The sequence below is a fragment of the Triplophysa rosa genome, linkage group LG16 (assembly GCF_024868665.1).
Source record: "Triplophysa rosa linkage group LG16, Trosa_1v2, whole genome shotgun sequence".
NCBI lineage: Eukaryota > Metazoa > Chordata > Actinopteri > Cypriniformes > Nemacheilidae > Triplophysa > Triplophysa rosa.
Window position 1 is genome coordinate 20266839 of NC_079905.1, and position 24386 is coordinate 20291224.

General features: G+C 36.4%; 1 protein-coding gene across 6 annotated transcripts in view; it reads right to left on the reverse strand.

Annotated features, from left to right (window-relative positions):
• arid1ab (AT rich interactive domain 1Ab (SWI-like)) overlaps window positions 1-24386 on the reverse strand; it is a 129780-nt gene that overhangs the window by 103593 nt on the left and 1801 nt on the right. The window lies entirely within an intron of this gene.

Below are 24386 nucleotides of genomic sequence, written 5' to 3' on the forward strand. Positions count from 1 at the left end.
ATCACATATGTCTAGTCGGTAACAATGACATGTGAAAACACGCACGTCCCTTCGCAAGCATATCACGCTCTAATGAAGGGAAACGGGGAGTTACAAATTGCTCTCATTGTAATCCGTCAAAATAGCTGACGGACGGACGGCCTTCAGATTTTTCCGTCACTGGTAAACATTTTTTGTCAATGACAGAGAATTTTCGGTTAACACGACCTCTGGTACACACACGTACAGGAAAATCTGGACCACGGCCAATCAGAGGGGGGTCCGCCCTTCACTATCTCTGATTGGTTTAGATCACGATATGGGCCTAATGTGTGTCTGTTGTTGAATCACAGGGAGACTTTCAGAGTCGCGGAGACTTTTTTTCTCCCTCGAACGGCTGGTCGCACCGGTGCGACCTCAGATTTTTCTTAGTCGCACCATTGAGAAATCAAGTCGCATGTGCGACCAAATTGGTCGCACTCTAGAGCCCTGAGATGACATTGAAATAACAGGATTCCGTGTTCGTATCTAATTAACGTATGTTACATGGACTCAGTGCAGTGCACTATTGATTATTGTTACACACAAACAAGCACACAAGCACTCTGTCTAATACACATATTCGTATTATTCTACTGTACATATATGTCGCACTGTTGTCTTGACCTTAAGCATTGTCATGTGGTTGTCCTTCGGACAAGAAAATTTGACATTCACTTGTCCGAGTACAAAAATTACTGGTCCAAAGATAAAAAAATGATATTTCATTTGAATTATAATATAATATAATCAATATAATTGTTTCGGATTTAGATTGGTCATGTTTGCTTCTAAGCATTTTAACTAGTGTCCGCTTTGGCCGCCTGAATTTGGTTATAGGCCTACTCTCCGTGACTGCTATAAAACAAAGGCAAGCAGTAATTATTATTAGCGTTAAGGCTGTAAGTTAACTTTTTTTGCACATAGCACTGGTGCTAGAGAGGTTTAAAGTTTGGTAGCACAGGCAGAAATGTGCAAGTGTAGTTCATTATGAATAGGCAGATAACTGACAAAAGACATTAATGTTAAATACAGATGGATAAATTAGGGCCATATCATTTTTAGATTACCTAAAATTTGTTTTAATATTTCTAAGTTCTGTGTTTTTCCTTTTTTACTATACAATAGTGGTATATTTGTCCACATAAATTACTGTAGGATACTATAGTATTTACTATAGTAAACCGCAGTAAAATTCCTACTATATTGTTTTTGAACTTTACTATAGTATACAGTGTTTATCAATTTATTACAAGGGCACTTCAATTTTCAATAGTACACTACAGTATTTTTTGTCCGAGTTTTCAATTTAACGGGACTTTTATTTTGACAGATCTTTGGGAAGACGCTTGTTTGCAGATAGCTTCACTCAAACACTAAAACGCTTATAAAATAAACTCTCAGAGCAACTCTGGAGATGAAGTTCATGTTTTCATATTCATACAGTGCAGCGAGATAAATCCTCGACTATCACTCGTGTTGCATGTTAAACTGTGCACATAATTCACTCAGACACGCAGAACAGCCAGATGACATTTAAATAACAGGATTCCGCGTCCGCGTGGACTCAGTGCGGTGCGCCATTGATTATTATCACACACAAACAAGCACAACCACGACAAACACGCAGCTCTGGCTAATGCACATATTCTTATTATTCTACATATATGTCGCACTGTTCTTTTTTTCAAGTTACTTGTCCTGTCGGGCAAGTAAAATTCTCTCTCACTTGCCCATACAAAACATTTACTTGTCCCGGACAAGCGTTAATGTCGAGCCCTGGTTGTTATTAATTTTTTTTAAAGGTACTTGTCCGGTCGGGCAAGTAAAATTCTCTCTCACTTGCCAATACAAACCATTCACTTCTCCCGGACAAGCGTTAATGTCGAGCCCTGCAAAATATTGCCATATTTCAGACGTAATGTACCGTTCTTTTTAGGCACAAGTTCGTCGCTGTCATTTTCCTCGCTCGTCTCTATTCCTGCCATATTTATTTTCCGCTCTCTGCTTTGAGCCGCTAGGTTCACCTTTGGGCCCGCGATCTAGTCCTCAGACAGTTCTCTTCTCCTCTTTCTGTTGTCCATGCTTAGTCTTTGCATTGTGTGTCTGTGTGTGCCACACCAAGTCAACTTCTCTCCTTTTTAACTGCTTTCAGGTGTGATTTTTATATTGCCCACACCTCTTACTTGCCCCAGGTGAGTTTAAAGGAGCATCACATGCTTGAAACAATCTTATTTATCCACAATTTTGAAAGGGTGCCATTAATTTTGTCCAGCCCATTTTTGGAGTTTTGTGTGACATTGTCAAATTTGCTTTTTTTCTCCTTTTTTTGTTTTGTTCCAATACACACAAAGGGAATAAACATGTGTATAGCAAAACATGTGTTAATGCAATACTTTTCTGTGAGAAATACTTGATTTTCTGGAAAAATTTCAGGGGTGCCAACAATTTTGGCCATGACTGTATAAATATGAAACTGACAATATGTACACGAGAACGGCTTTATTGGGCAATATGCTGTATTAAAATATGTTTAGAAATGGGTCTGAAGTTGCAAACACACAAAACTACGCGATGACATCATGAATATGTTAATTAGCCTATGACACCCTCCAGCCCCACTGTAAAATACAATTGCCCAATGGAGCAATTAAAAACAATGTCTCTTTATGTGGAATGACTTTTTGAGTGGTGTTCCATTAGTGAAGTGCCCCTCAAAGGAACAAAAACGCTGTTTGAAATTCATCTAAGGTGTATTCATACATGTGACGTGTAATTTACATGTGACATATGTAACTTAACTGTCTGTTTTATTTTGCGATAACGATACAAATGATGATATAACTATAACACCATCTACCGCTGTTTTTTGCTACAAGTGATAGTAGCTGCACGTAGTCTAGTTTCATAGGGCCCTACACCAGATGTTGATGTTTGAGCATCAGTAAAGTGGCTGTGTGCAATTATTCAACGTGTACAGCAGCCCAATTCAACCTAAACGTCTCACTTCTGAAAGGTAGACACATCGCTGCTGCTGCTGCACGAGTCAGAATGTTCACCCTGTGTCTGCAGACAGAGCACGTGTATGGTCACACCCACCCACATTCACAAGCACACAGCTGTCACCGGCAGGCAGCAAGGGATCATTCACAAAAACCAAAAACACCCCCACCCCGCTCGGTTTCCCCAAGTATGTGTGACACACACACTCACAAAGTGAGGCAGCATGTGGAGATTCATTACTCAGCAGTGCAGACAGTGTGCTGTGACAGTAACAGTTCACGCATTACCCCGCAGGCTACTGAGACAGTCCCCTTCACTCTGTAGATGTTGGGATAGGGTTCTCTCTCATCACCAGTGTGATAGTTCACAGTTACGATCAATGCCAAAGGTCGAGTCAGAAAGACCCCTTACAGAACAAAACCATTAGGATATAATCATCAATCAAGAGTCCCTGAATTTACCCTATTTAATAGCATCTCTGATTTAACTTCAAATGGCAAAAATAAAAAGCTACTAGTGTTGTCACGATACTGGAATTTCTAACTTCGATACAATACCTAAAAAAATATTGATATTCGATACCATGACAAAAAAATTTCCATAACAATAAGGCCCTAAATGTTTACATTTTATTTAAAGTTAAATTGAACAAGATTAGACAATGAGGTATATTTTGACATTGTTTATTAATTGTTAATCTAATGTTCATTTTACTAATACATTTATTATTTAAAATCAAAGTTGTATTTATCAGTATTAATGGACCAGAGCTTATATAAATAGTTGTATTTTTTAACTAACATTTAAAAGAGATTAAAAAAACTTGTACAAATGTATTGCTCATTCTTTGTTCGTTAATGTTAGTTAATAGCCTACATTTATATGATTACAAATTTTTAATTTGGCTTTTATTCACATTTAATCATTGATCAGCACACATATAGACAGAAACGCAAACTTTAAATGCAAGAACTGTTGCAGAGACTCCGCACTGACCATCTGTCTAACATTAACAACGTTTAACCGGAGCAAATGAGACGAGTGGATGAAATCATTGAACAGCGCACATACATTGAGCGTTATGGTAAACACTGTAGTGCAAACGTGTATCACACGCGAGAACTGTTGCGGAGACTTTACTCGCACCAGCATCATTTCAAACATCAACTTAACCAGAGCGAACGAGACGAGTGGATGAAATCATTGATGAGCGCACATAAAGACAGAAACGCATGCATTAAACAAGAGAACTGTTGCGGATACTCTGTTCTAACATAAACAACACATAACCAGGGTGAATAAATGAGTGGATAAATTATTGATCAGCGATGGTAAACATGGGAAGCGTAAACGAGCGTTCACCAAGCGCCAGATGTGTTACTGAGACTCTGCACTGGCCATCTTTTCTAACATTAACACTTTTTAACTGCCTCAAACGAGTCAAGTCTGTGAGAGGATGCGGGGCTCTGTTGACACAGCGTTCACGTGCAGTGTGTGTCAACTCACTGTCGGAAAAAAGAGAGTGAGCGGGAACGCGCAGCTGATATCGATACGTGGGACATGCCTATTGGAACCGTTTCAGATTTTTCAGTATCGATACGTATCGAAATATCATGTTTGACAACACTACTGCGCTGAACATTTAAGTTTGTTAAGGCGCTTTGTGTTTTCTGTCCACCAATGAATAAAATCATCTCATTAAGTCCTGAAACAAAGTTATTAGTGACAGATTAGAGCAGTCGATGGAAAGAGGTGAGTGAGGCCAACCGTCAAGGTGCAGTTTAAAACTGTGAATAACGCCGCAGGAGTTAATAATACACATTATGTATTATTGTATGATCAATATTATATATTTATATGTAATTCTTTCAGTATCTCTGTTAAAAATGTATATTACAAATCAATCTGTTATTTTCAGTAATGATGCCGTTAAAAATATACTACAAAAATTTTGTAGACTTTTCAAATTTTGTTTTTCTATATTATCTAATGGTCTGTTAATGGTGGAGGCCTCATGGTTTAGGTAAATTATCACACTGCATGAATAAATGATTATGTGTGTGAGGATGAAATAGAATAAGCTGGTTGTAATAATAATGCTGTAGTTATTTCTATAGTCTTTGTTAGTGTTGTCAAAAGTACCGGTACTTCGGGTCCAAGTCGGTACCTAAAAATAAAAAAGTTGTCGGTACCTAATTTTCACAAGACCCGGTAGTACCGACGTACCGGGTCAACCGGGTACTGATGCTCTGTCTGACAGGTTGTCAGTCAGAAACTTTTTATAGACGCAATAAGACGTGATGAGCGGATAAGCGCGGCTCCGATCCACAAGAGATGCGCACAGAAATACTTCAGATTAAAGTCATATCACGAAGAAAACGAACAGAGTTTTGTGGTGAAACGAGGAAGCATCCGGATTTAAGTTAACAAGTTCAAGCGGTAAGTTTCAAATTATGTTCGCGTTTGCATTATGAATGTTGTAGCATGTTAAGTTAAAGGTTACTTTAAAATAAACATCCCTGTTTGCGTGTTAATTTGTTAGCGCCAATGCTAATCCAGTCAAGTGTCCTTATTAACCATTTAATGCTTTTATAACTGTAATGGAGTAAAATTAATGGGAGGACAGGGTGGGGTTTACAGTACCTAGTATTTTATTTAGGCCTATCTGCAATCTATGTGCTAGAAAACTATCATACTAACTGCATGACTAGCAATGTGTATGTCTTGGATAGATAACTCTATTAGGTTTAAAAAACCACATTTAAACTAAAGAAAAATATATCTGTTGCATTTATTATTTTAATATACAGTTACCTTAATGTAAGTAATCTTGTGTAAATGCAGTATAAAAACTGAGGTTTGTTCTAATATTGCATATGCATGTTTGTTCAGTCAGTTGACTTACTGAAGTTTATTCTATTTGTCTTCTACAGCAGCAGACTGAGGAGGATGTTCATCAGCATGAAAGACCCCAGTGAGAACACAACAGTTTCAGCAACAATTAACTTATACTTCATGTATACAAAATGGCATTGCTTTCTATACATTTATATTAACAATGAGCTTTATTAATAAAATTGTGTTTCAATTAGCATGTACTTGTGTTTTGCTTTGGTACCGAAATTGGTACCGAGAACCGTGGAATTTTACTGGTATTGGTACCAACTACTGAAATTTTGGTACCGTGACAACACTAGTCTTTGTGTAAAATTTAAACAAAATGTTTGAATTGAGAGGTTTGGACTTTTTTTTCACTGAAATAAATAAAGTACCGAAAAAGGTACTGTTTGGTACCGGCACCGAATTCCAGGTACCGTTTTGGTACCGGTACCGGCTAAAAAGTGAACGGTACCCAACCCTAATAATTATGTTCCTGTTTTTAACAAAAAAAATGTGTTACAATAACATAAAAATTTTACTATATTTAATAAAATCTACTAATTTTGGTTGTTTCGATTTTAATTATTTTGTTTGAGTAATTTTAATTGAACAAATTATTAAGTAAATTTTATTATGTTAAACCCATTTAAATTGATCAAATTAAGTTTACTTATTTTGTGCTGAGACTACATAAATAATTTTTGTAGATATAACTACTTTGGCAGTTGATCTGTAGTTCCCAGCATGCTTTGTATCTGACTGCATTCGGAGATTAATTTTCAAGATTAATTTTAATTTTAAGTGTTTTGTAGTAAAAAGAAAGACTTGTTTGTGTTTTGTGTTGATTTATCTTTGACATTTAGGAGAGCTTTGGCATTTTTTTTTTAAGTTTAGGTTTTTTAAGTTGTTATGTTAGTCATGTCATTAGTCATCATCTATGTTGTAAAAAAAAGTATATTTCAATATAAAAGAAAGTGATTTTTTGTTCATCGAATTTTTTTGTTTACTTTAAGTAACATTTACTTGATATTTTAACAAAAAACTGTATTTAATAAGTAGAATTTACTTTATTCTGGTTAGTAAGTTGTACTTGAATTATAGCAGAAAATTTTACTTTAAAAAAATTTGTGCAAATTGTTACGAGGATTTTATTAAGTAAATTCTACAAGTAATTTTTTTCAGTGAAGTTTAATGTTTTACAGTTTGCAAATGACTTTTAATTGTATCCTAATTTAGTTACTTGGTGTTTGGTAACAAAGGGACTTCTGTGCATCAGCAACACTGACTTAATGACAAACAAGTCATTCATAAGAAGACAACTGATGCCTGTATTCATAGCAACTAGTTTCTCATTAATTAACCATTTGATTGTTAATCATAAATTATAACAAACATATAATAATATATTATGTGACAGGTAGTCGTTCATGCAATGGAATGCAAAATCATGCTCCTATTAAACAGCTACTTGAATTAAGGTACAATATTCAACAAGCATATTCATTCAGCAAATATTTATTTATCAATCATTGGGAGCTGAAAACAAACATTGTAGAAAAAATTATATTTAAAATTTTTAAATGTAGCCAGAAATATAATCAAAAAGTATCAACAGAACTTCTCAAGGAGTATTAATCCAATTCCAACCATACAACAGAGAATACAACAGAGCAGGTATTCCAAAACATTTAACAAAGGTCTAACAGAAACAGTTAAACTTATGTGTGATTGTGGGGGCTCGTATGTACCTGTGTCTTAGAGTAGTGTTGTCAAGATACTGGAACTTCTAACTTCGATTCAATACCAAAAAAAATATTGTTATTCGATACCACGGGGAAAAAACTGCCATAGCAAAAAGCCCTTCAAGTTAAATTGAACAAGACTATACAATGAGGTATATTTTTACATTAATTGTTAATCTAATGTTAATTTTACTAATACATTTACTATTTAAAATCAAAGTTGTATTTGTCAGTATTAATGGACCAGACCCTGTTGAAAAAAACAGCCTATGCTTGTTTGGTATGTTTTGATGGAAAGAGGTCGTTTTGCGCGTGAGGGTTTAAAATGAGAGCGTGAGTTGTTACATTTGCTTGCACTAGGGGTGTCCTCGACTAAGGATTTACATAGTCGAATCAGAATTGTCACGTCTTGCCTGCAGTCAACTGATAGTCGAATCACACGCAAGTTTGTGTGTGCCCGCTCGCATGCATGCATGCAAAATGTTCTGTGACCTGTGACTGTATGAATGAATCTACGATCTAAAAAAATATATTAAACTCGACGGAGGAAATGTGGGAATTAGGTTAAACTGAAACAAGGAATGTGGTGTATAATTGTGTGAAATGTATGATGAAAATTGGCTAGCAATTTCGCCAAGCAAATACCCAAAAATAGGTTGCAGCAGTTTGTCTTTCTACTACACTTGCAAAATCCGCGATGGGACTGAGCTCGAATAGCTTCAGCGTCAGCAACTTTTTATAGTACAAAATCGCTGTCAATCAAAAGGAGATGCAGTCTTTCGACAGACCCACCAATCATCAGAAGAAGCCTGGAGTCCAGGCCAGCCCACTCCTCCATTCACCCCCAGAGACACTGAGCGTCCATGGGCGGGACATAATTGCAGCATTTATCCAATGACCGTCTAGTTTCGAAGCACTGAAAAAAACTGTTCAAAGCAGCCCCATTGAAGTCAATGGATGCTAGGCTTCAACAGGGAAATGCACTTTGACGCTACGGGAATGTTTGAGAAGGAAATCGAGTCAGCCGACCTGCTATATGTAGCTGATTCTGAACGAACTCGTCTTGGAGATGAACGTGTTCTAACGCATTTTTAGTCAATAAAATGTTAACACAATAGTACATATTTGACCATAATTTTTTTGACATTATAGGGGAAGACGAGCTTGCCTTCCAGTCTTAAAGAAATCCCCACTGAATCACACATGGGTATTTTCTAGCCACCTGTACCATTAAAGTAGGGCTGGGCAGTATGACGGAATATGCCATTACCGCGGAATAAAATGTAAACCTTAAGAGATTTTTCTATTCCGTGTATTCCGCGGAATTTAAATACAGTAAGTAAGCATGGTTAACTCTGTGCTCTGCAATTTGGGCGTTATGATGCAAACACATCATGTGAATTAATCCACCCATAACAAACTAACAAATCAAATATTCGTTTGACCTTCTTTCAATCTGTAGTTTTGTGATCTGCTCCAGCCCGTTGCTTTCTCTCTCACCCGCAGTGCTCATGCAGGGGTGCAGGGATCTGCGCGTGCATATAAAAAACCGCTCATTCTCACATATTTCAGAAGTCAGATCACTTTGTAAAGCTGTTAAAGGGACAGTTCACTCAAAAATGAAAATTCTGTTCGACGGAAGAAAGTCATAAAGATTTGAATAGGCTGAGTAAGTGATGACAGAATATTATTTTTTGGGTGAACTATTATTTTAATAGTTTTAATAAAGTTGAACTTTAGGCGAGCCGATGCGAAACCTTTGTTGAAAAGCACAATGATGCGTGAGTGCTTTGACGTGACGAATCGAAAGCTTGCAAATTGGAATCGAATCTAAAACGGAACATCAGAATCGATACCCAGCCCTACTAAAGATAGAGAGTTGCAACACACTAAAAGTGTGCATCTAATAGAGAGTGAGGCGATGAAGAGAGACTAGGGGTGGGAGAAAAAATCTATTCACATATGAATATAGATTCAATCTGCTAGCGATTCGAATCGATTCACAAATTTCAAAAATCTATTTTTTTAAACGTTACTAAATATAGTAACGTGATGTCTTTGGAACAAATAAGGCGGAAGTCAACTGCAAGAGCGGTGCACCATCCGGACCTTTTACAGAGTGCACACCTCACACGCAAACACAGCGGAGCATACAGGAGCAGTAGAGAAAGAGAGAAAACCAAATACATTAAGCCCTGTAGGACTAAACTGCAAGATAAACTAAATACATTTTTAGGATGGTCTTTCTCTGCATCTCTGCAGAGGAAGTAATACAGCTGTATTTGTCAGTAATATGGATGTAACGATTCACTCAGCTCGCGATGCGATTCACGATTCTGATCTCACGGTGCGATTTATTCACGATTTACTCACGATTTATTTTTACAAACTTCCCTTGCATTATTTCTTAAATGCTTCACGTTTCTTTGTGTAGTAAAATTATGTTTTATTTCATATAACAAAAACTAAACTGCAATTTATAACAAATTAATAATAGAAAAGGTCTCTTTAATATAAACAAACTAATACTGTCTGTCAGACATGTTCACAAGTCTCGGAGGTCCAAGTCCAAGTCAAGTCTCAAGTCACTGAGGTCGAGTCCAAGTCAAGTCTTAAGTCTCTGTTCTATTTTTAGCAATAGTTTTCTCAGTTATTGTAATTCACAGTGTATGAAGCGAAATCAGTTTTGAAATATTACAACTAATTAACTCTACAGAATGTCTTGGGTATTCAAACCAGTGCTTCGAACCAGTGCTGATGCTGGTGTGATATCCTGTGTTTTCTTCTTTTGACTAGGTCTTTGCGCCACATTTACCGGTGCAAAATCAAAATACATTTTATGCGCAAGAATGATGTACTAATATGAACCATTTTGCTGTAATCTAGGCTAAATTAAGTAATGTAATGAATTGTATGATGTGTAATTAAATGTTCCAAACAAAGATTTAACAGTTTTTACATCATTTACTTGACCTTAGAATGAAATTAAACCAGGTCATTACCTTTATTTTTCAGAAAAGCTCAGTAATTACTGGATATGCATTGTTGCAACTCAGAGAATATTAGATCATGAACACATGTACTCGTTCATTCAGTCTCATTTGATTTAAATTACTCGTTCAGTAGGGCGTATTCATTAAGTACATTCAACCAATGAAACACTCTGACAGGGCTCATACTGAAGCGCTATTGGCTTATATCATCATGCCTCTTTGAAGAACAGAGCTGCACTCTTTGCTTGAGACTGAATGAGAAATATCTTTCAAAAAGACATATTACAGAAACTGTCTTACATTTCATCAATCATTTTTCAATCAATTCATACTTGCTTTGATCTTTAGCATATCATTCAATCTTTTAATATACAATACAACTTACTTCACTTCTTTTGGCTTAACTGTTACTTTATGTTGTATTTCACGTTATGCAGCAGCTGGCATTAGCGGATAAGTTAACATTGGCATTTAAAATGTTCATGCTTGCCTTTGTAATGAGTTTCAGGGTGACTCGCCTGCAGTCGCGCTTCAAGTTTATGGTGCTTTACCGGCGATTGTGAAGGAAAATAAGACGCACTGTTAACCGCGTGGAGAATACACGCAGAATACACGTGTCAGTAGGGCTGTGCAATTAATCGAAAATAATTGTAATCGTCAATTTTGGCTTTCAACAATTACAAAAACAAAATAATCGACGTAAAACGATTATTGTGCCGCATTCCATTTTGCAAGGATCACCTCTTTTCTTGTGGTATAAATCCACAGTGCACCCCCGTCCTTTATAGTTGTTCAGCTGTGTTATTTCTTTACATTTATTTTTCAGTTGAATTCACAGTTTAAAAGCCAAGTTTTTTTAATTTTTCTATGTTGTTTAAAACTTAGTGAGTAATCATGTTAAATAATCGGGATCTCAATATTGGCCAAAATAATCGTGATTATGATTTTTGTCATAATCGAGCAGCCCTATGTGTCAGTGCTTCCTCTTTACCCAGAGACTTCCCTCTACCGCTTATATGAGATAAGCAGCACATGCGCACAAGCTGATGTCCGCCAAGGATATTTTCGTCTCGTTTTTATAAGTTAACGAAAATGTCCGTTTTTTTATACTGTTTCGGTATCACGCATTCATTTTTATTTTGTTATCGTCTCGTTTTTGTCAGTGAAAACATGTCGTTAACGAATATTTTCGTTATAGTTTTCGTCAACGAAATTAATACTGATGTAAACTATTTAAAGTTAATCATCCATTATAATATCTGCTGCACTTAAATGGTCTGGACAGAAGTTACTAAAGTAAGACTGGGCTACATTTTGTCGTTTATATAACTATACGATGAACACGCGTCCTGTAGATGCGTCGCGCGTGTACATAATAATGCTGACTTTGTGTGTTTAGAGATGAATCGTTGTGACATTTGCTGCAGAACATAATGGATTGGGAATTAATAGACAAATGTGTTATATGATGCTGTCATGTTGGGAAGTAAAGGAAGAATGTGAATGAAATGTTCTACCAAAATGACTTGCGTTTTTTACGAGTCTCATGAGTCACGAGTCCAAGTCAAGTCTCGAGTCAGCTGTCCACGAGTCCAAGTCAAGTCGCAAGTCTCTGTTTATGCGACTTAAGTCGCGGACTCGAGTTTCCATCTCTGCTGTCTGTGCTTTTCTTGGATTTGTTTGCATTTAAGAAATATCAGCATGCCCACGTTTAGGTTTGCAGTGAAAATAGCGGCCCCTGCTGTTCAAAAAATGTATTGCTATTCAGTTCACACTTCAACCGATTTGAATCGTCACACATTATAATCGATTTTCAACCGGCTCACGATGAATCTTTACATCCCTAGTCAGTAATACAGCTATTTTGGTGGGAAATAATTGCATTGCAGGCTGATTTAAGGTGTGCCCCTACATTTTCTGCGCCTTGCGCTCCTAAATTTTTCAGTCAGGGGCTACAGTGCTCATAGTAAAAAAATTTAGTCTGGAGTCCAGGCGTCATCTTTATACAGCGAGCTCCACAGTTAAAAAGTCAGGCTAGTCTTATCTGTACAGTGTGAGGTTTTATGCCCATTAGCTTTATTCATATTTGTTTACACCGCGATTTGCAGCCTGCAGCACAGAGCAGTGAGCGTCACGTGATGAAAGTGAAACAGTTGTTGGAATCACAATGCCAGCTCACCATCGTAATGTCTATCAGCCATCGGCAATGGACGATGGCATCGTCTATCGGCCCAACCCAAGTTGTTTGCCATAAAACAAATGGCTGCCCACTGCCGTGCGTGTGTGTGACCTGTCACAAAGTGCTGCGAAAGTTCCTACGCGCCAGTAATAGTGCGATTAAGGTGTGTACATGTCTATACCGCACTTCGATAATGCGACTAAAATAGGAGTAATCCACCCATCTTAATTCGATTTGTGTTTACTACGATTATGAGTTTAGACGGAATAGGCTAATCAAAAAGCACTGTTTGCATGGTCCATTCTTAATCAAGAGTATTGTGTTAATCTTGTTAAATATCGAATTTTTGTTGTCCATGTAAACGTGGTCAATGAGAATGGCTTTACTGGGCACCACTCAGTTGTATTAAAATACAATATGTGACAGTTCTAATAGTAGAAGTCAAAGTACCATCACTAGTAGGGCTGCACGATAATTCATCGCGATACCACTAAATCCTATTATAATCGAGCTTGCTGCGATATGCAATGTGCTGATTTTTTTTAATGCATAGCTTGTCCGTTAAGCACGTCTCTGGGATCAGTAGGAAATGCTGCTCGACCTAAAAGCAGTGCGAGTTTGAGTCGCTTATAATGTGCATTTGAAAAAGCAACACCTGTCAAACATGATCATTATAAATATACTTTTTTATCACAAAAATACCTGATAGGCTTGAGTAACAGTGATAAAAAGATGTCCATAGGCATTTCCTACATTCTAGAATGTGTTATGGTCTTCTTCTGCAGTGCGTATTTGGAGTTTCCGCACGAGAGCGCCCTCTGGCTTTCGGATGCAGCAGCATTTTCCCGTGCTTCACTCAAAAGCTGTACATAAATCACGTGATATTTATTGTCGATTTATCGTGACAGCCCTAATCACTAGTCTGACTTTGGGCACAAATGTGATGCGATGTCATCTTAAATATGCTAATTAGTACATCAACAATAAATTATGAATCGAATCATGACCCTAAGAATCAATTATAGCCCAACGATTCCCACCCCTAATGGAGACCTATAGTACAGATGCCATGAACACCAGTTTATAACACCAGTTAGGGCTGTCACGATTATTAAATAATCATCTCATCGCGATTGTTTGACCTCATCGCAACGGTTTCAGATCATCGCAATTATTGCACATCTCTTTAGAAGACACTAGGGGGAGCTGTAGTGTATCTGCATATTGCATATTTTAGTGTATATATTGTTACTAAAGCATGGTAATACTTGTAAAATGTACCACCACAACACAATCACTTAAAAAAAAAAAAAAAACATACAAATTACCTGCAGTACAGTTTTATATTATTTAAGCAAATCTCAGTGTGAAAACCAGTCTACCAAAATTTCATTAACACACAAGTAAAATTTTATTGTAGTCTTGCAAGTGAGAAAAAAACAGACTAGAAGCTTTTCTATGACTAACTAATGTGGTTCGTTAAAAATTATAATGCGTAAAACAGACAAAGTTCAGCTAATGTTTGTTTGGTGATGGATACACATTTAATACTTACAACAAATCAAATAACATAGACAAATTTCAATAGGATTGACGTATGCTCATCTATGCTTTCATCACCCAGATGTTGTGAGCGCCCGAGTGCAGGTGAGACCTGAACAGCACATGTTGCCGTTTAAACTACACTCATTCAAGCCTTGCCAATTTAAACATTTAAGTGCAAGATGATGCACAAGAAAACTCGCTTGCGCGCTGTGAGAAGATCCGAAGCGCGCACAAGGAAAGTCTCAGACATTGAGTTGTCTTTGAAGTCTTGCGCTTAAACGGACAAATTCACACATGACGTAGGTCAACATGCCCCTCTTGTCGAGTATCTTAAACATAGTAGGTTATGTCTTAAGTGAAAGGACGAAACAGACGAAAAACAATGCATATGTGCAATATCAGTGTACTGCATCTGTCGCATTCCTCTTAAAGCAACAGCAGCATATTCCTGCTGACTGTTAAAAGTCAAGGAAATCACTCACTGCTTGTGACTCAATAGCTTCTGTAACTTCAATTAGGGCTGTGCCGATAAACGATATCATATCGAATCGCGATAGAATGTATTTCAAAAACGATGATAAGCTATTGGCATTTTGACTCGATATGGATTAATCTTACAGTCTAACAGAACGCAGAAATAAATGCAACAACAGTCAGTCAGCGTGCAGCTTTTATCATGCTCGTCAAAGTACAAAGTCCATTTCATACTGCACTTGGCAAAGAAAACTCAACATGAGGAGGAAAACATTACTGGAAGCGGAAACAAAGGTGAAACTAACCTTGAGTTGTCATCACGCGCTTTATCAAGTGTCTTATTTTTTTTCGCAATCGCTGGTTAAACAAAACAAACTTGAGGCGCAATTGCAAGCGAGTTACTTCGAAACTCAAGCACAAACGTTTTTATATCCATCGTTAACATATCTGCTAACATGAGCTGGTGCATATGAAACAAACCAGCGCTGCCCTGTACAGATTAGAGATGTAATGAAGTGAGTTTGTGTGCACATTAAAATATTGAACCTTGTATGTAAGATGCCTGCATGATTAAAGAAATGTACTATAGTTTATGTGAGATGTCTTTTTGAAAGACTAAGGTTCACTGAATGCATTGAATGAATACCACTACTCGAGCAAGACATTATTGCAGCGTTATGTATGTGCGCAGGTGCTGAGCCAATAGCGTTCGAATGTACACAGTAACGGAGCCCTTTCATTGGTTGAATGTACTGAATGAACACTCCCTTTACTTAACGAGTCAACTGAGTCAAAATGAGACTGAATGAACTGGTACATGTTGTTTATGGCCTAATATCCTCTGTGTTGCAACAGTGCATTAATTTAATTTAATTTTAACTGGTTAAAGGTTAACGTTTGTTAATAAACTGTATTTAAAATAGATCATTTTAAATACAGTTTTTTAATTAAATATATATCGAAATAAATATCGTTATCGATCAATATAGAAAAAAACTATCGAGTTTACTTCTTTGCCATATTACCCAGCCCTAACTTCAATTATGATTCATCTTTATTTAATTTGTACATATGCAATGTCATGTTTTACTTGATAATAATATACATTTTTTTAATCCATTTCTATACCTTAAAAGGTATATCTTATTTTATTTTCTGCTTGGCTCTGTTGTTTTATTGGTGCTGTTACTAGTAGCTTGATTATTTGTTCTTATTTTTATTTGTCAGTAGTAGGGGTGTAACAATACTTCGTACTACAATATTTTGCGATACAAAAACTGTCACAATGCGCATCGAAGAGAGATGGGGATATTTTACGATATGATGTTTAATTGTATTCGTGGAGCGGTCAAGACGATACCTACTCTGCGCCGGCGCGTCACGTGTGCTTATCTCACATATGCAGTAGAGAGAGACTCTCTAGTCTCTGGGAGAAGGGGAAGCACAAGACACAATATATGAATCCAGGTAGTTTACAAAGCGTCTTATTTTTCCTCACAATCGCCAGTAAAACACAGCAAACTTGAAGCCTGGCGAGTCACCCCGAAACTCATTACAAAGGCAAGCACTAGGGTTGTGACGGTGGCAGTTTTTTACCACCGCGGTGGTAATAGACAAATCGACCGCGGTGGTGCGGTGGTTGAGAAATATATATTATTTATATAAATAATATTTATATTATTATATTTGCGTGTAGCAACCACATGACGAGTGGAAGAGAAATATAGACCTTATTTAAATACTTGAAATTGTTAAATACTTGAAATTGAAATATGATATCTGAAATAAATGAGGATGAAACATCCGTCAATGTTTAACGCACAAATCCATCAGTGAAACGGCACACTACAGCATATAAAACATTTAAATAAACATCAGTAAATAATGAAAACTTAAATGATATAAGAAAGCTAAATACTATATAAAAAAGCTCTTGTTGCAGTAACTTCAGTCAGTGGCGTATTAACCCTTACAGTTCTTAACAATTCCATTTGAAACAAACTGTTTAAACCTACATTGGCTTTCCTATTCAGATTTCCGACTCGTTGATGTGAAACTTACTTGTTGACATTGTCCAGATTAAAATGTGTACAGCTGCACTAAATGCGCGTTCAGAAGATGTGCACAGGAGCGCAAATGAATAGATGTCTCTCCGCAACCGCGGCAAAACCTGCGTGCGCTCCGACACTAAGCAAGCTGGTCATAGCCAGTTTTGATTTTACGTATCTGTTCATTTCACAACAAGATCCATTGCAAAACCCACAGAATAACCTGGGGTTTGCCGTGCAGGCCCGCGCTCGAACGCACCAATGGAAACGTATGCCAATAATTTCTGTTAATGTAAAATCTTTTAAATAAAACCATCCACAACTGAAAGGCTACAACTAGCAATCGTTATCGCAACTCTCATATTTATTACACCTATATTTGTCAGAGTGACGTGCACTACCGCCTGTCATGGCACCGTCATGGCACTTTACCACCGCGGTGGTGCGGTTGTCACGGCCACCGTCACAGCCCTATGTGCCACATTCCATTTTGCAAGGATCCTCTCTTTTCTTGTGGTATAAATGCACAGCACACCCCTTTCATTACAGTGGTTCAGCTGTGCTATTTCTTTACATTTATTTTTCAGTTGAATTCACAGTTTAAAAGCAAAGTTATTTATTTTCTATGTTGTTTTAAAAGTTAATGAGTAATCGTGTTAAATAATCGGGATCTCAATATTGGCCAAAATAATCGTGATTATGTTTTTTGTCATAATCAAGCAGCCCTACAGTTTGGTACCGGCACCGAATTCCAGGTACCGTATTGGAACCGGTACCGGCTAAAAAGTGAACGGTACCCAACCTTATTTAAATTAACTGTAATAAAGAAATTAAATCAATCTAAAAAAAAAATGGATATAAGATATAGAATTATAATGGGAGTTTGTTGTTACAGTGAAATGTATCATTACCGTGAAACCCCGCCCACTCCTAAGACACGGTGTGATATTGTTTTAAGTAAGGTTTACATTTAAATGTGTCGTTATTTTGAGTGTACGGTCATTAATTAAAGGAATTAATAGAGATGGGCACAAATGTAAATTTCCTCCCGTTTGTTGCGCCTCACTCTATTCCCCACCAGTGGGGCCTGCCGCACACTTTGAGAAATGCTGGCCTGAATAATTCTATGATCCTCTTCTCCTATTTCTATTTCTTCCATTTCTAAGTATTGTCTATATGTTTTTATTTACATAGCTTTGTGCATTGTGGCCATTTCAATGGCATTTACGCATTGCTGACCTTTTGTTGCCCTGATTGTTATTAGGGATGTTGCGGTGATGGAATTTTCCCACCGGTTAACCAACGTGTAAAAACAGCGGTTGTACCGGTGGTGGGGGGTTTTGCTGTGGGGTAGGGATGCAGCGATTACTGAGGTTCAATATTTACCGCGCTCAAAAACGTCACGGTTAATCAATTGTAAAGGCTCCGTTACACCATGTGTTTCTGATGCACGGAACGGAATTGTTGCAACTTGCACAAAACGAAAACAAAGTTACACCAGCGCTGCACCATCTTAAAGAGCCGTGCTTATCAGAGACACGGAGGCCACGACACACACTAGATTAAAATGGCAGAGAGACCAAACAGCCAATCTTACATGTACATTCACAATCAAGGCTGTAGCGGTGACAGTTGAGTTTTCAGTGCAATGTAAACAAACAAAGCGGCATGTTAGTTAATAGAGTCGCACACCGGACGAGAAGCTTCGCGTCGAGGATGGCTCACAGGATGCGTACATTCTGTATGCGCAAGCTCAAATTCAAAGTCTACTCCTGACGCAAGTTGAACCAATTTAACTTATGCTTATGTTATTTTTATTAATAATATGTGGTGTTTAAACGCTATTTAGCAAATGGGCTCTACATCACGTTGATAAATTGAATCCATTATGGTTTGTTACGAACACAATCAGTGGGGATACAAAAACATGTGATCTGTGCGCGCTAGGGACAGCAGCATAACAAACTAGGGCTGAAATGATTCCTCGAGTAACTCGAGTAATTCGAATACAAAAAATCATCGAGGCAAATTTTGTTGCCTCGAAGCTTTGTTTAATCCATTTAACTACAGTACACACGGAGCACTGTGTTTCCCCACGGACCGTTATTACTGACGCACAGCCCGCTAAACTCTGTTCATGTTACAGGGCTCAAGTCTCACGCATTCACCGTGATTCAGTCTGTTCACATGCTCACACGTATTTTTCATGCTGATAAATAAGTGATAGCTTATTGAAATGGTGAACTGCTATTTTACTTAGTTTTAGTCTATTTTGCGAGTGAAACTTGTCTTCCGGCTGCACTGAGTCCATCAAACTAGATGCGGACTAGTGGATGCCGAATCATGTTATTTACACACGTCATCTGTCAGATCTGCATGTCTGAGTGAATGAACTGCACAGTTTAACGTGCTTACACGCGTGATGCTCATGAATTTGTCTGCGTCTGCGCTTTATGAAGACATGAACACATGAACTTCATATCCAGAGTTGCTCTGAGAGTTTATTTCAGAACATTTTACTAAGTGAAGCTAACACTAAAAAATAAGCGTCTTCTGACGACCTGCCAAAATAAAAGTCCGGTTAACTCGGTATTTTTATGTGGACAAATATATTACAATTTAATAGTAAAAAAACCAAAACTAATTTATATTAACTAAATGCATCATGCATAAGATGAAGTTAGTTGTTTACCTTTGAAATTATTCTTTCTATTTTTATTAATGTAATATGGCAATGGAATGTACTAAATGGGATTAGTTTTCACAGATATTAATGTATGCAATTTCAGCAATAAATATGTTAATTTTTTCTAAAAAGGAATCAAATTAGTTGTTCATTTCAAGAGAACCGTCTTATTTTCTCTTGTATATTTAGAGTTGCTCTTTAATAAAGAAAAAGTACTTATTATCCGAATACCCGATTAATCGATGGAAAAATCAGTAGAATACTCGATTACTAAAATAACCGATACCTGCAGCCCTATAATAAACATACCTGTTTTAATGCTCATCAAACAACAAAAAACGAAGACAAAACACACTCACCACTCCTGACCGATTAACTTCAATAACTTTAATATATATTTAATTTATACTGTGAAGAATATGAAGTGTTTTACATTTGACTCCTTTATTCAGTTTCTGTACCTGATAACCATAGTTAGACTTGAAACATGATTAGACATGAAAAACACTGTTAATTTAATTTGTGTGTTTTCGTTATTAAATTTATTTGTGCTATTGCTTATAATTTGATCATTTGTACTAATTGTAATACTTACTGATTCACTGTCTTTGACTATATGAAATGTCTGTGAGTTAGGCTAATAGTCTTGGGGTATTATAACCTTATTTATTAAGAAAACAGATATAAAAACAAACAAATAACTACACAATATTATTTATTTATTACTTTTTTGTGGTAGGACAAGTTTAAATTTAGGCAGGGCCAGAAAAAATTTAGAAATTAATGAATGCATAATAATTGCCATAATCGTGCAACCATGATTATTCCTGAGACAATAATCGTACCAACAAAATCTATGATCGATGCATCCCTACTGTGGGGTGGTCGAAGATGCGGCCCTGTGCATGACGCATTTTAATTTCAGTTTTAAAATAGCAGCAATTGATTGAATTATTGGCGAGTTCAATATCTTTCTTAACAAAAACACAAAACTATAAAAAAGTACAATAACATTTGCTTATATTGAACACAGACCTTACAAAACGAATAATCACAGCACACATCAAGCAAAAAATAAATAAGAAACGAAAATAAAAAACATTTACGTTAGATAAGTTGCCTATATTAACTAAATTAGTAATCACGGCACTCATTGTGTAACAAATAAATAAATAAGAAACGAATAAGAAAAGAAAAGAAGATGAAACGAAAAACGTTTATGTTAAATAAATGGTCTTTGACTAACTAAGTGATATATTACTATAAAAATGAAAAATGACGATGGGAGTCGGTGCAGCGGTGGACAAGGTGATGTAATATGTAAGCGGGTGGACACCGTGTATTAGGGATGGGCGATATGGCCCTAAAACTCTATCACGATAATTCCTGGTATTTGTTGCAATAACGATAAAAATATCCATAACGCCAACCACCGCTGTTTTTTGCGTCAAGTGATAGTAGCTGCATGTAGTCTAGAGCCTCAGAAACACAAACATTTATCAAAAAGTAAAATTTACCTCAAAATCAAACAGTTCCTAAAATATACCTACAGTATTTTTGTAAATATAAAATATAATAGTGAGATTCGACTTCAAAAGGTTGTAGTAAAGAAAAGTTAAATGAACTAAAGCTCAATAAACACATCATGTCATACCTAAAACTGTATATATGTGACCCTGGATCACAAAACCAGTCTTAAGTAGCACGGGAACATTTTTAGTAAAAGACAAAAATACATTGTGTGGGTCAAAATTATCGGTTTTTCTTTTATGCAAAAATCATTAGGATATTAAGTAAAGATCATGTTCCATGAAGATATTTTGTAAATTTCCTACCTTAAATATATAAAAACTTTATTTTTTGTGAGTGGATGGTCTGCCACAGTGCCCCTGATTAACAACTTCAAAGGCAATTTTCTCAATATTTTGATTTTTTTTGCGCTCTCAGATTCCTGAGTTTTAAACGGTTGTATCTCAGCCATATATTGTCCTATTCTAACAACTCATATATCTATAGAAATCTTATTTATTCAGCTTTCAGATTATGTAAAAATCTCAATTTCGAAAAATTGACCCATAAGACTGGTTTTGTTGTCCAGGGTCACATATTCTATTGTTGGGTGGAAACGATCAATCGCATCACGCTGTCAATCACTCTCTCTTGAACTGTGTGAACCTTCTCTTCTCACAGCAACATACACTGAATCTGTCTATGACTCGCGCTACAGAAAGAGAACAGAAAAATGCGGATAAAAGAAATCTAATTAAATAATCCATGCTTTTATACGCTCAACGTATTTAAAATAACGTAAGCACATGTGGGCATGAGCTGCGCACGGGAAGCTCCGTTCATCCTGTATAACAGGCAAGAAATCATATTAAACAATTTGCGCACGCGCGCATAACATCTAATGAATGTTTAAATAAATACTTTTAGCCAAACTAAATGTTGTGGTGTAATGTATTATGACTATCAACACTTAACAAACGAATTAAATAAAACGAAAGTGAAACTAAACATTACCTCGGATGCATCTACAGTGCCAACCTAAATGAGATTTAGAGCTCGTCTTTTAGTGCAAACTCTTTTTCAGCTTCACGTCTGCCCTCCGTTATACCCGTTTTCGCTTCACATATGAGCTGTGAATGGGTCTCACAAAGAAATACGTCATCAACTAGAATTTATCATTTATATCACGGGAAGACTAATTCCTATCGTGTGAAGAATTTCTACCGGTATATCGCAAACGATATAATATCGCCCATCCCTACCATGTATCACCGGTGAGTCGGTGACACCGACTATCGTGACAAGCCTAATTGTTATTCCTCATTTGTAAGTCGCTCTGGATAAAAGCATCTGCTAAATGACTAAATTTAAATGACTAAATGTATGATAAATGACAATATAATATTTTTGCAAAATATGAGCTGCTGTCAATATGTCTGGATCCTGTGCCTCGATTTCAAACTGGACAGTGTACAAATCACACATACACCATTAACTGGCATAATCTTAAAGTTTTGGTAAGGATTATTTGTAAATTACAAACATAAAATCAGACTGGTCAGGGCCCTCAAACAATAAGGGTATTTTAAAAACACAACAGAGTCTTCTTTTTGAAAGATATAATCCAATGGCAGCAATAAAAGGTGAGGGTTTATTAAAAGCATGTACTTTAGTGCAAGACTGGGGTAGACAAAATATTAGCGATGATAGTCACAGGTTCAGAGTGAGAACAGATTGATAGTAAAACAACAATGACACTTGGCTGACACCTGCGCTGTTTGTAAACACAGACTAAAATCTGAACTAAGAGCACTAAGCTGAATACTACCTGTACCAGAATCAGTGTTCTGAGAGACATTTTAATAGATACTTTGATGCAAATATCTTGACTTCACATAACCAAGAAAATACACATAACACCTTTATTTTATTATCCTGTAAAGAATACTGCTATGATTCCTAATTACTGAACATTCCAAATCATGCAAAGAAACATTTAACAATGTTATCTTACATGCCTCATCGTGGTAATAAGTAAGTTAAGTAATAATACCTTTGCATTCCTATATATTTTTATTTAATATCCACCACATTTAACTGTCCACTATAACTTAATGTGTGGACTGGAGTGTACGTTTTCATATATGTTATGTTTTGATGCTAAGATACATGCCACCAACTAAGCAAATATATAGGCCGTACTTTTTGTCGTGGTTATGTATTGTTTTCACAGAGACAAAACAGAAAAACAGACATAAATCTTTATTAAAACTTTGACCTAATTTAAGAAAGTGAAACATACTGAGTAAAATAACTTAATGTGATCTATTTGTACAGTAACTGTAAATTAATATTAGGAATTACATTGTTTTTGTCACTAATTATACACTTTATCTATAATCTTCTGTTGGATTAAAGAAGCAGTAAAACAGTTGAACAAAAAAGCTGGACTAATTGTCAATATTGAAGTATTACCTCATTAAATGTTGTACAATTAAGAGAATATTGCAGAAATATTATGCAAAATAAATGTTAATTTAGTTTCACTAATTTTTGTATTTTTCTCATTTCCTATAATTACATTTCTTATATTGCTTTCTCAATATCGGCATTGGCCATTAAAAAACCCATGTTGGTCGACCACTAATTAAAAACAAGACCTTACAGCAAAACAGATTCTCACACAAATAAAGCAGGTTTGTCAGTGAAAACGCTGCCTGGGACTAATAAACTGCACAAAATATATAAATACTTCTGGATTGGATGTTTAAACTATACAACTCTATGAAGCCATAGTAAACATTTCAAGCCATGCACGTAAAATGAAATAGGAAGTCCTCTAAAGCCATGAATTTCATTGCAACGCTGTCTATTAAACAAAAAGATTTGTAAGATGAAACAAGGACACTACTGATTACTGAACAAAATCGAAATATCCCTTTGCAAATGAAGACATCTGTTTTTACAGGGAAAACATGAGCCTCAACAATTAACACACACACACAAATATATTTTATTATCTTTTCGCATAAAGGCGTTGAAACAGTAGCATTAAAGATTTAAAATGCATACAGTCAGGCAATGAGTTTAGGTAGAGCAGCATGTCGGCGGGGCTCTTTGCTGCATTAGATGCAATTATAAACGGCCAAGCGCAGGAGATGAGGCAGCCAATCAGATTTGAGCTCGCGTGTCAACCTAAGACCAACTGTCTCTTGCCTTTGACAGAAGGATTTTACCTCCATAATTCAAATCCCAAAGCAAAGCAGCCTGCTGCACTTACATCACTCAGCCTGTTTACACACACATGCG